The sequence below is a fragment of the Pipra filicauda genome, unplaced genomic scaffold (assembly GCF_003945595.2).
Source record: "Pipra filicauda isolate LSUMZ 115617 unplaced genomic scaffold, ASM394559v2 scaffold58_size5111680_pilon, whole genome shotgun sequence".
NCBI classification, from domain to species: domain Eukaryota; kingdom Metazoa; phylum Chordata; class Aves; order Passeriformes; family Pipridae; genus Pipra; species Pipra filicauda.
The window spans coordinates 1807742-1821709 of NW_024104742.1; the positions used below are offsets into that span (position 1 = coordinate 1807742).

The 13968-nt window shown below is 43.1% G+C and overlaps 1 protein-coding gene across 3 annotated transcripts in view; it reads right to left on the reverse strand.

Moving 5' to 3' along the window:
• IL1RAPL2 (interleukin 1 receptor accessory protein like 2) overlaps positions 1 to 9817 on the reverse strand; it is a 431040-nt gene extending 421223 nt beyond the window's left edge. For 2 of the 3 annotated variants that reach the window (XM_027716577.2, XM_027716576.2), the window contains exons 1-2: positions 8762 to 9328; positions 6840 to 7050 (exon numbers count right to left, since the gene is read on the reverse strand). The gene's annotated coding sequence lies outside the window, so the exon portion shown is untranslated. Of the gene's footprint in view, positions 1 to 6839; positions 7051 to 8761; positions 9329 to 9773 lie in introns of those variants that run through there. The other variant, XM_039387783.1, reaches the window with a different exon arrangement.
• Between the last annotated feature and the right edge of the window lie 4151 nt (positions 9818 to 13968).

Consider the following 13968-nt stretch of genomic DNA (forward strand, 5'->3'; position numbering starts at 1 on the left):
CAAGAGGTACAGATTTTTCTGCATCTCACTACTATGATTCTCCCTGTGTTTATTCTTGACCAGAACTGTTCAGAACTTGAACTGTTCTTATTTTAACCCACAAGTTTTACCTTTTTCTTATTCTCCTCTCCATCCCACAGCTGTGTATACCTAGTTACTGGCTGAGGTTAAGCCACAGCAACCTCTGTAAGAGCTATTCATAACCTGTTAAGTTTTACATAAGATTTGCCCCTAGATTCTACTAAACCAGTTATTTTTGTCTTTTTCCTCCTTGGATTTTCCTGTAGAAATCAGATGCAACACAGTGTTTATATAGACTGAGTTACAAGTAGTTTAGAGAAGGAAGGACACAGCAGTTCACTTCTTGCCCTCTGTCCACTTACTTTTGGGTGTTTTTCCCTTAGTTACTAGACTATTTGCTGCCCGAAACAAGACCATTTCAGCTGCTTCCCTGGAACGCTGCAGAAAACAAAGTTTTTTGGACACGACTAGAGCTCCTGCGATCACAAAAAGCAGGCGGGCGGCAGCGGCAGCAGCAGGAGCAGCGACGACTTTCTTAACGCTGCCAAAAATGCAAACCTGCAGGCGGAGCAGCGACAGCTCGGCAGAGGCGGGGGCCGAAGGGCGAGCCGGGGCTGGGGTCCCGCTCGCCGGGGCTGGGGTCCCGCTCGCCGGGGCTGGGGTCCCGCTCGCCGGGGCTGGGGTCCCGCTCGCCGGGGCTGGGGTCCCGCTCGCCGGGCTCTCGGCGGCGCTGGCGCGGCCGGCGGGCGACACCGCGCGGCGACACCGCCGGGCCCGGCGGGAACGGAGCCGCTCACAGGGGCCACTGCCCCTCGACGGCACCGCCAGGACCTCGGGCTCTCTCTCGCGGGTCTCCGCCGCCTGCGAGCAGCGCGGGGTTAGTCCGCGGGAAAGCCACCATGAGAATCAGAGGATCACGGAATGGCTTGGCTTGGCAGAGCCCTTAAGGATCATCTCATTCCACCCCTCTGCCACGGGCAGGGACACCTTCCACTAGACCAGGTTGCTCAAAGCCCCACCTAACGCGGCCTTGAACACTTCCCGGAGTGGAGCATTCCCAGCTTTTCTGGGCAACTTGTGCCAGGGCCTCACCACTCTCAGAGTAAAGAGCATCTTCCTAATATCTAAACCAAATTCATCCTCTTTCAATTTAAAGCCATTCCCCCTTGTCCTGTCACTCCATGCCCCGGTAAAAACTCCCTCTCCAGCCCTCTTGTAGCTCCTTTAGGTACTGGAAGGGGCTCTTAGGTCTCCCCAGAGCCTCCTCTTCTCCAGGCTGAACAACCCCACCTCTGTCAGCCTGCCTTCATAGGAGAGATGCTCAAGCCTTCTGAGCATCTGATGGCCTTCTCTGGACTCACTCTGACAGGCATGTTGTTCTTATTTAAGTGACCCCAGAGCTGGATGCAGTACTCCAGGTAGGGTGTTGTTATCCACCAAAGCCTTGGCACTAACTCGAGATCTTACAGCTCACTACTACTAGGATAGCATTAGTGAACTACAGAAAGCAATCACTTGTGAGCACAAAGCATATTTTACAAAGAACTCCACTCCATCCCTCCAGCTCCACCGTCCAGTTGGCATCTCTGTGTCCTCTCACTCCACAGTGCCACCTTATCTCCCTCCCTCTCACAATTTCTCTGAGCTCTATTCATTTTATGGCAAGAAAAGTTGCCCAGCTTGAAGTTAAAACAAGAACTTCATGTGCACCATGATATTAAAAAAGTAGACTCTGATTTATTGCTAATCATTCTTTACTGGGCCAACAAATAACCTGACTCATTAAGCACCTATTCAGGCCAATATTTAACAATGTTATTTCCTTTCCTTCCCCTATTACAGGAGACTTGGAGAGGGCTCTGCACTTTTATTTCTAGCTGATCTACTATAGGCAGCCATTACCTTGGAAGTAAGAGTTTCCAGGCCAGTCCTTTACTTTGTGTGCCTTAAGGTTTACCCTGCACCAAGTTTGTCATATTCAGCTGACTTAGCTGATCTCTCCCTTTACTGAGAAACAAAAACCTCCTCATATGCAACATTTTCATTAAATGCAACTGAATTCTCAATGTTCAACACCCCTTTCTATGCACTTTCACTGTCTCAGAAACAGTGTTGGCCTCAAACAGCCACAGGCAGTGTTACTAATATCTCAGAGATCTGTTGTGTCTCTAGGAAACTTCTTAGGGCTTCCCTGATACAGGAATCCTGCCCCAGATAAAACTGACCAAGTTCTTCAGACCAGGACAACTACCAGCAAGCCCAGGAGAATCACAGTGTGACAAGGCTGGGCAGAGCAGGAACAAAGAGCTTCAGGCAGTTGAGGGCAGCTGCCTAAGCAAGAGGGAGAGGGACTGTGGAGCCTGGGGAAGGGAGAAACCCAGCTCAAGTTCACACAGAGCTTTCATCTGAAGCAAGGGAATTTTCATCTTGTTTTAAGTGAACAGTTCAACAGACTCAATCCAGTCAGTTCCATAAACCAACCATAGCATAACCATCCCAATTAATAAAACTAGCTTCTAATGGATTGTTGTCCGGAGATCAACTGTCTCCAATCCTTGAACCCACAGAAAATGCTTAATGCTCCACTGAAGCTCACAATGAAGTTCAGACAGTAAATCAAAAGGACAAACTTTCAACATATCTATTTTTATCAGGCAGAAGTTCAGCAAAATTTCTTCAGTGACATTTAAAAGAGAAATCTTTGTCATCCCATCAGGAGCTGCATAAAAGTGCAAAAGCAGGTAATTCCCTGGGTGCCCAAGGCATGTGCCACCACCTGAGCAGAGAACACTTGCCTCCTCTTAGGGTCTGTGCACAGGGCTGCTGCCCTGTGCATATCTCCCAGGGAGGTATCAGGGAACTAGGAAAATCCACTGTTAAAACACATCTCATTTTCAGGGACTTCTCACTGGAGAAGGGAGCTCTCAGTCTCCTATAATATATACCCTGGGCAGGGCTGGCCTGCCAGGAAGTATTTTGACTTTGAGGTGATTAGGTCTATGCCACATAAATCTCAGTAGTCACTCAGCTGGCAAAGCTGTAATGCTACAAATCCCTGTAATGCCTCTGGACTCGAGGCACAACGAGCTGGCCAGTGGATCCACTCCACCCACCTGGGCTGCAAGAAGAGCATGTGCAGGGTGGGTGCCAGCCAGAACAAGTCATCTCTTTCAAGACATTCACTGCATCATATGCATGTTCAAAGGTTGCTCCAGCCCTCTGCCACTCTCTCCCTCCACCTCCTGGACCTCCCCTGCACCCAAGCACAACTAATCTGCTCAGTGTCCCTGTAAGTAGATAGGACTGGGCAGCTGAGCATATTTTCCTGCTCCCATCTCACAGCCCTCTGTGGGAATCTGTCAGCATCAGTACAATTAGGGCTGGGGAAGCGCTATTTGTTTGCTGGTTTGCTTCCCTTCCCAACATCATTCCAGTTCAGAGGAATGGTATCTTAAAACACCCTTTTGTGCAGGAATTCATTCCCCTTACCAATCTTGCAGAACAAAGTAGCCTCTAGGACCCTTGCACCCACCTTACCAGTTGGCTCAAATACAGTAAGCTTCAAGAACTTAAGCCCTTAATCATGGGGAACCCAAATGGCTTTTCAGGGAAATTAATTTTCTTGTCTATTTTGACAGAAAGCCTTCACGTAACTGAGGTGACACGGTTATTTGATGGATGCTGTCACAACACTCAGCCTTTTCACACTGAAGATTGATGGCTTCTAGAAATAGGTAAATGTCATTCACCTAAGAACTGGGATCCTGGCTTCAACAAAATAAACAGACCTTTCCTGCACCTACTAACCACTGAAGCATTTCCTGGGCACAACAGACTCGATCAGTGCCAAAGAGAGAAGGTCACTGCACAAAGAGAATCTCAGAGCAGCAGTGAGTACTAGCAGTAGACAGCTTTACTCACAGGGGTAAAACAACACCTCTTAGAGAGAATCCCTTTAGTTCCACCAGGTCTAGGATGACTTTTAATTCAAGAGGATGGAAGAATGTTTATAAAACCAGATTTTCAGAATCAGAACAGTAACCATTGTCTTATTTGGAGAGAGTTCTGAAAGTGGCAGGTCATTTTACTTCATGCCTGTCTCTCTGTTGTTATCTGCCCCTCATGTCTCAGCACTACTTCTGCATTCATCAGCAAGGCCAGTTAAAAATCGCCTGAACTGCCGTTTGACCAAGTGCTTATCTGCACAACTGCACAACCCATACCATCAGTTAGGGAAAAACAATTTCCCCTGGCTACTAGAGACAGCCTAATTACCTAATCTGACAGGTTATTAATGGCTCAAGTCAACAAAAAGTATAATGGATGCTGATAAGCACAAGCTGCCTGGACATTTGGCATGTACAACCCAGCTAGAAATCACTACTGTGAAAAGCTGCCACTGGCCACAGGACTAAATTGTCTGATCTCTCAGGGTTTCATTTAACAGGTCTATCAACATGATAAAGAGACAAACTAGCAAGTTTAGTCCATTAATGAGAACTGTGAAATAGCCTAACAGTATAAAAGATATTTATGTTGCAGGTTAACATAAAAATAAATCTCTGCTTCATTTCTTGATAATTGCAACACCCTCCCATTTTACCGAGCTACTTGGGGGACAAAAACCATGTTATTTTCTGTACTAGGAATGAGAGGGGTACAGGACAGGGTTCAGAAGGAAATGGGCAGCAAGAGTCAAGACAGAGCCCTTGCTTAAAGTATTATCAGCCCTCCCATAACTCACCACAAGTGCTGCATTATTTCACAGGTCTGTTTTAAAGACCCAATTACTAGACTCACATGATCCCATCAGAACCTCAGGTTTTCATTTAAAGAGGAAAAAGCGACATTTCCTTGCAGTTGCTGACAGCAGTGGACTGTATAGGTGTATCCTGAACAGCTCCAAGACAGACAGCACACAAACAAGGACTCATGCTACCAGTTATTTATTGTAACCTCAGGGTTTTACAGGCCACTCTTGTAACCACTTGGCACCTTTCCCCTGAGGTGTAAATGCCTTGGTGCTAGCAGCATTGAGGCATTAAATGATGAAGAGAAAGAAACAGATTTGTCCCATAGGCTTCAACTTGGAACCAGCACATTGCAACACTGACAGTCGCTGAAAGGACTGCACCACAATGGCAAACAGCAGCTCACACCTCCAGAGCCCATGAGACAGGTTTTTCACATAAACTATTTAACTTCAATCTGGTTCATTGACTTTTTTTTTTTTAATTAAGAAGAACATCTTTCATTGTGTTTTGTTGCACCAATTCCCTGTGAGATCTTTCATCCACCACTTCTGGATTTAGTCCACTTCTCTGCTTAAGCATCCATCCTCTGTTGCTCATGCAATGAAAGTGCTTAAGAGGGTTACCTGAGCAATCAATACTCCAGTAGATCTTATGTATGTTTTGAGACATGCCCCCTCATTAAGCAAAACTTTACACCACTGAAATATTTATCTCTGTATCTCTGCAGATCCCCAGCATCATGACAGCCACACCTTGGACAAATATCAGAAGAGACACCTATCCGCTTAAGTGCACCCTGGATAACATGTTTGACTGACATGTAACATGAATATATTTAAGTTCAGGGTGTTGCACATTTACAACAGCTTGTACTCCCTGAAAATAAAAGTCCTAGTGGTTCACTCAATGCTTGCATTGCTTAGAGCACTTTAGGCCTAAAGCCCAGCTTCTAATCCACATAAAGCAACTATTGATTTCCTTGGATGGTTTTTCCTCTGCCAACAGTAAAACTACAGATATCTATATAAGCTTTCTGCAGCAAACTCAAATTCTTTAAACCGCAGCAAAGAGAAATGCAAAGCAATTTTGCTTGGAACTGCCAAGTGAACCACATCAAAATCAGAGTGTTTCATTAATGTTAAAATCTTTCACTGCTGTTGTGGTTTAACCCCAGCCAGCAACTAAGCACCACACAGCCACCCAGTACGATGGGGAAAAGAACCAGAAGGGTAAAAGTGAGAAAACTCATGGGTTGAGATCAAGAGAGTTTAACAGGTAAAGCAAAAGCCGTGTGCACAAGCAAAGCAAAACAAGGAATTCATTCACTACCTCCCAAGGGCAGGCAGGTGTTCAGTATCCCCAGGACAGCAGGACTCCATCACACATGATGGTGACTTAGGAAGACAAACACCATCACTCCAAACATCCCCCCCTTCCTCCTTCTCCCCCAGCTTTATTGCTGAGCATGAGGCCATATGGTCTGGGATATCCCTTGGGTCAGTTGGGATCAGCTGTCCCAGCTCTGTCCCCTCCCAGCTCCTTGTGCTCCCCCCAGACTCCTCAGGGGTGGGATGGGGTGAGGAGCAGAAAAGCCTTGGCTCTGGGTAAGTGCTGCTTAGTGAGAACAAAAACATCTACGAATTATCAACACTGTTTCCAGCAAAAATCCAGAACATAGGCCCATACCAGATAATGTGAAGAAAATTAACTCTATCCCAGCCAAAACCAGCACAACCACCTTTTCAAAATCCGCATACATCTAGTAAACACCAAAGGTTTGTATTATTTACAAGACTATAGGTGATATTGGAGGTTGAAGACATTAAACAGATATAATTACGGCCAACAGAGAGGGGAAATCATGGTATAACCTTCAGGATGTTATTAGCCTGGTATACCACTGTTTAGGCAGTGATGAAATCATTACTTAACGCAAACTATTACTGGGACAAAGAGGAAGCCATTCTATTGTTAGGTTCTGCATAAATGAGCTAAACCTGTTTCCTTTTTTCTATAACTGGGCAACACAAGTCATCAACTGCAACCACAAACAAAACTGCTCACCTGACATTCCTCACTTGCCTCTCAGTATCTTCAAGATCAGGCTTTGCACCAGTTCACTACTGCAGAGTGCCTGGGGGTGCTGGAGGCTCTGGGCACTCCACACATATCCAATAATGTGCAGCCCATGGCAAAGACATGAAGCCAACCAGGCACAGCCAGTGAAGTCTCCCTTCAAACCAGGCTCCTGGATCCCCAGATGACATACTGCTCCCTTTTAAAAACCAAAAAAAAAAAAAAAAAAAAAGGTAAATTCTTCTGTAAGGGTATAAACAATTCTAGAAAAAAGTACATTATCAAAAGCAAAATTATGAAGTCCAAGCAAGCACAGGATCTTTACAGAGCATACAGCAACCTGCAGGAGTCTAGGGTGTAGTTCTTTATTACTATTGCTTTCCTCATTTCTAGAGTAAAAATGCACATAATTTCCAGCTATGTGAAAAGGATCTTTGAACATCTGTGTCAATACTTCTTATGCTGTAAGGTCAAGAAAGCTAAGAGATCACAAAATGAATGCATTTTCTACTGTTGGATTACAAACCCGCAGAAGACTCAATAACATATAAAGGAAAAATACACCAAGTGGCATGAAGATCTGCAGGAGGTGGCATAAAAAACTTTAACTAGCATTAGGCAAATAGCCCTAAGCTGTTCTTTTGCGTGCATATGTAAAAATTAATCAACAGAGCATATATGTAACTGTATTTCACCATTCTGCATTCCCTGACTGCTGGAAAGCTACAATATAATACAACATTTAGTCTTGCTGTAAAAAGCTGTTTGCTTCAGAGCTGTGTTCTGATTTCAGAAAATCTTTTACGCCGTTTGAGGTAACATCAAAAATCTCATTTAATCTTGTCGCAAGATGGTAAGGAAAACGTAGACACTCAGCTTCCCTCACTGTTACAGGCAGCTTTTCCCCAAACTTTTTTCACATTTCTACATGTACCCTACATGTACCACAAGAGGGAGCGCAGAGTTCACCTTCCTTAAACTCTCCATGCCAGGGAAGAGGCAGAAATAAGCGGTTCGATGTAATTACCTACGACTAAAGTCAGGCTAAGAATTAACAATAATTTTATACAGCACACAGGTCTTCAGACAATGAAAAAAGCCAATTTTTTTGCTTTGAAAAGGTGTTGCCTCACATTCACAACGTGATGAGCTCTCTTCAAAGCCAGCAGATGCTGCAGAGCTCACCTAAGGAACACACACAGGGTGACGCCACAGGATGGCAAAATCAAGACAATCCTGATGGGAAGAAACCTGTAGGTTCATCACAGCAGTATGAACAGAATATTTGCAAGAAATTGATAAGCCTTTCCAAGCATATCAAATGTGTGGGGGGGAGCAGGGACAGATGAGGAAACTACACACTTCTAACTGCAGGTACTGCCCTTAATGGCAGTGTACTGTGATTTCTCACTAAAACAATATTAGAAAATAGCTCCCTAAAAAAAAAAAAAAATCCCCCTGAACCTCCTCTTCTGCAGCATATATGACAACAAAGAGTGCACAAGCTTGCAGTATAGGAGTGTCCCTGGTCATTCCTTCTCTCTCTCTCTCCCCCCTGTCCTATCTACCTTCTCCCCCAGTCACCAAAACTCTTTTAAGTACTATGAAACTGAATATTATAATGTTTAGAAATAGAAATCTTAAATCCAGGTAGTTACAGGTTGCTCCTGAAATATTATGACACCACTGCTAAAAGCAACAGCTACTGTCCTATTCCAGCAGAGCAATCAAACAGATGCCCAAGCCCATTGACTTTCAATCCATAGTGATTCCAACCACTGTTACCACTGGTATCAAACACAGCAACTTACATATCCTTAAACATTGCTGGATAAAGACAGACTAAACCCAGACACAGATTTTCTAGGAGGAGGAGAAAAAGAGAACTGAGTTCTCTTCCTCACACTTACCTTCCTCTTGAATGAGGTTACTTGACTGTAGCTATCCAACTCTGCTCAGATCCAGGCTGCATTTGTGCCATCCTTCACAATTAGTTTCCAACATGTGGATGAGGAGTTTGCTCAGCTTATGTCTTAGCTGCTTAGTTGTTTCCTTTTGATGATTCACTCCATTCCAATTCCACAAAGGTAATTACAGAATGATTTTATGCAGCCTTTGCTGTTCAGAACTAGTTAATAAAATAAAGAAGCCAAGTAACTAATACCAGTATCTCTTCCACACTTTCAACCTGTAGAACTAAGTCACCAACTCTTCACAATTTAAAAAAAAACCAGGTGCCCTTTTGTTTCTAATATCCCTTGGAGTCCTAAGTCAGCTCAGCTGTAGACAACAGTTACTTCCCTCTGTTATTGACAGCATCTGTCACAAACACCACCAGTGGCAGACTCCAGGTGTTTGCTGTTACCAAGTGTGCCACAGTTCAGAATGAGAGAGCATTAGAGGGATGGATTCCTCTTCTATGAGGAAAGGCTGAGAGAGTTGGGATTGTTCAGCCTGGAGCAGAGAAGGCTTCAGGGTGACCTAATTGCAGCCTTCCAGTACCTGAAGGGAGCCTACAAGAAAGATTGAGAGAGATTTTTTTTACAGGGCATGTAGTGACAGGACATAGGAAAATTGCTTTAAACTGGAACAGAGAAGATTTAGGTTAGATATTTGAAAAAATTCTTCCCTGTGAGGGTGGTGAGGCACTGGAACTGGTTGCCCAGAGAAGCTGTGGCTGCCCCATTCTGGGAAGTGTTCAAGGCCAGGTTGGATGGGGCTTTCAGCAACCTGCTCTAGTGGAAGGGGACTTGGAACTGGATGATCTTTAAGGTCCCATCCAACCCAAACTATTCTATGATACCTTTCTAGCTGAACACAATCTACACCTGATTCCTTTTGCACTTGCACTGTCATGAATCAGCAGCAGAACTGCTGTGGTCAGAGATGTGCTATAATACCCCGAGCCCAGTCAGACTGTACCTCAATAAATCCAGCCAAAGGAGTTCCCAAATCACTCTATTACCAAATGCAGAGCTCTCTGATCCTTAAAAAGACAAAAAAACAAGTCAGAGGAGCAATCCATAAAACAGTGCGGGAACCTCACTACAGCTACCTCTGTAGCTGTACCTCTGTATATCTAGATATTGTATTAAATATCTAGGGTACTATTGAATAGCTGTGAGCCAACAGGCTCACTAAAAGAAATGTACTACTGCAGACTTTTACCTATTGACTGGCTGCTTCACTAACAGATTTGTTAGGAGAACAGATACGGATGCTACGGATTTCTGCAGTTATGCCTCCTATAAAATTTTTAGTGTATTAAAGTGGGTGTACTAAAGGGACAATCTGACAGTTCAATCAATAAGGCTGAACGTGGGCAACCACTTTATACACACAGAACAACCCACCACCTTTCCTACACCACTCCATCTCAACATGCTCTCCATGATGGCAGCAGCAAAACTGCTATAAAGAAATAGGGTGACAGAGCAATTACTTTACTCCAGTTGTGGAAGAGTGAGGCAGAGATAACAGAAAGATTGTAGCAGAGCCCCTCTTGCACATTACTAGACAGTTCACAACTCTCTTATTTTTTTCTGACTTAAGTCCCTGTCTGTAAAGTGAGTTGGAATTAGTCATAGTACCCACAGTGTTTGGGAAGAACTGGGTAGCTCCATATCTGCATAAAGGAACCCCAAAAACCTCAGACAATACTGAATAACACGTCTGGTAAAGATTCGTTTCTAAAATAATTATGGCAATTAACTTGCCTACAAAAAAAAATAATCAGAAACAGATTTTTTAGTGATCATCTTGAAGCAAACACAAGTTTACATTTAGGGGTTAAAGAGAAAATACTAAGCACGTATTTTGTGGGTACAACCCATTTTACAATTGTAAATGGATAACCATCAGCTATGATGTATTTTAAACACAGCTTTCTCAGAGATAATTTATTAGCAAAGGCAGTATGACTATTCCAATGTTACATAAGAACAAACGAGGCATATAGAAACGGTGATTTGTCCCAGTGGGCCAGCAAAGGAATGAGAAATGTGGTCTTCCAAGTCTAGTCTAACATTCTGTCCAGTCAGCCCCTATATAAAGTAATTTGAAAATAAAAGAGAGTAATTTTCACTCAAGGAATGTGCAACCATGATAGAGGACTGACACCTCTCAAAAAGAGTCAAAAATGAATCTTTACACAGAGATATAAACTGGTTTGTTAAGCTATTATCTGGCATTTTCTAAGAAAAAATAAACTAATGTTGATTTGTTTTTATTTATTCCTGGACTTGCGGGACTGTAGGCTTTACCAGTTTTTAAATGTTTCTCCATAAAAGCAAATTCTAGAAACTTTGAGAAGTTAGAACATACATTTTTTACTTTTAGAAGAGATGAGAGCCTCCTTTAATTCTGACCCAAAAAGTGGTGGCTTTAGTAGACTCAGTAAATATTACAATATCATAACAGCACTGCCAGAGGTACCCATGCAGCAAAGAGCTTGTCACTTTTCATCTAAAGGTTTTGAGAAATAGTGCATTACAAAGGCTGCTGAGACAATACTCAGGTTTAGGTTGTTCAAGGTATCTCTCACAATATTTTCATATAATTTTAACAGGAACCTCTTACATGCCAGTCCTTCATGAACAATCTCCTTCAAGAACCAAATGCACAAAGGGAAGACTGAGGCTCTCACTCTATTGGCCTGCATAAATTCAAAAGTCTGCAGAGGGGGAAAGAACAGATCTGAAACTGAGCCTGCCAAGATATTTGGACAGGGACACAACAGAAAGGCATCTGCTCCCAGCAGGTTGGTCAGAATGAGCACAGTGACAGCAGCATCCACCACCTCAACACAATTGGCTTCTCCAGAGTTAGTCAGCAACACCTCGATTCTTATCTCATTTGTCTTCCAACTAATACTTTGCTGTGCTCTTGAATATGCAGCACAGAAAGGGAAGCTGAATTGCCATGTACTGCACACACATTTTCTTTCCAAGCAGTCAGGTATGCCTAATCAGCAAAAAGCACTTACATTATTTCCAGAAGTTATTAACTGAAATGGGAAACCAGCTTACTGTGATTCCATTACAAAAGAGTTACTGCACTCAGGTGCAGCTGGTATAATAAGTATCAACTGGCTTGAGAGAACTTAACCATGCCAACTAAGGCTTTGTCCCACAACATTCAGTCTTGCAGTTCCCCAGTATTTACAGGATTGCCACACATAAGATCTAATCCCGTAAAAAGAAAGAGAGGTGCTGATCTTCAAGTTCACCCAGATCTTCAGGCCTCAGTGTAAAACAGAAATAGAATGAGATACCAATTGTATTAATTAGAATACAAAACATTAATTATATGGCATTAAAGGTGTTCAGCACTTTTCAGGATGTAGTTCCTATAACATCAACCAAAGCTGACTCAGAGTTCTCATCAGAATCACTTCTGCCTTTCCCAAATTTTGCACTTAGATCTCTCAAACAGATATCTTTCTTCTTCAAGCCAATAAAGCTTCAGGCTGAGCTGTCAAACTAACTCCTTGGACTTTCTTCAGGAAATTTTTCCCATTAATTTCATCATATTTTGTCTCAGAACTTTCTTTCAATATAAATATAGTCAGGCTTTGTTTTTTAGGCCTAAATACTAAACTTAATTAAAATGCATTTATGTATTTAAAGCTCTGTAAGGAATGCTGAAGCACATTATCAACACACCAAGAAACATTTCAAGCACATCAAACACAAGTCCCCCTCATGCAATTGCAACTCTGCTGTCATCCACAAACACACACATATGCTTCCTTTCATTTTTCAAACACTTTGTGGACAAGGTGAGCTTTATGAGTCATCTGTCACATTTTACTTTGTATGGGAGTCAAAGAAAACCATGAAAACAGTAGCAACAAGGTTGGTTAAACAAGAAGTGATGAAAAAGTCATTTAGATCACACTCTTCTGGGGCATCTTTCAATGGCATTAGGCAGCAACTACAAGACAGGTTGTTCAGCTTATGACAAGACACAATACAAATCCAAATTACCAAATTAAAAGTCAGCAGTGTAAGTGTGACTTGCCTGGGAAACATCCAAAAAATACAGCTGTGTGGTGGGTTCACCTTGACTGGATACGAGGTGCACATCAAGCTGCTCTGTTCCTCCTCTCCTCAGCACGACAGGGAGGGGAGAAAACAAGTTGAAAAAAGTTAATGGGTCAAGATAAAGGCAGTTTAATAATGCAAAACCAAAGGCCGGGCATGGAAGCAAAGGAAGACAAAACATTTATTCTCTACTTCCCATCAGCAGGCAATGTCTGATCACTTCCTGGGAAGTAGGGCTTCAGCACACGTAGGAGTTACTCTGGAAGACAAATGTCATAACAACAAATGCCTCATACCCCTCATCCTTTCCCTCAGCCTTTATTGCTGAGCAGACATCATATAGTCAGTTGGGGTCAGCTGTCCCAGCTGTGTCCCCTTCCAAGATCTTGCCCACCTCCACCACACTGGGTGAGGTGAGAATGCTGCAGAGACAGCCCTGATGCTGAGGAGCACTGCTCAGCAATAGCCACAGCACTGGTGTGTTACCAACACCTTTCTACCAATACACAGCACAGCCCTATGGGGGCTGCTCTGGGGAAAATTAACTCCCTCTCAGCTAAACCCAGCACAATCTCCATCCATTATTCCGTATCATTTGTATCATGCTCAGGTCCCACATAATTTAATACATATACATCTTCTAGCCATGTCATTGCATTTAAATCTCATTACTTAAATCCCTTCTTACCAACATGTACAACTTGTACTACATACTTAATCCATTTTACACCAAATACAGTTTTATACATTCTCATTAACTAATATCCCCTGTCCTTTAACACTGAACTAATATTCATTCTACATTCAACTAATATTCAACCTACATCCTGGGGACCTCACTGCCACTGTCCAAGCTTTGCTCGGCCCCGGCAGATGAACCTCAGGACTAAAGGGTGGGCTCAGTTCAGCGCACGCTGTGTCTCACCTAAAAATCCACTGCGCAGGCTGGAAGGGTTAATGACCTTTCCCAAAAATCTTCGCTCGCGAAGACTGGCCATTATTATATATATATATTTATTATTATATTTAATATTCATTCTCATGTTAACCAGGCAAGTGGCTTCTGGTAAATT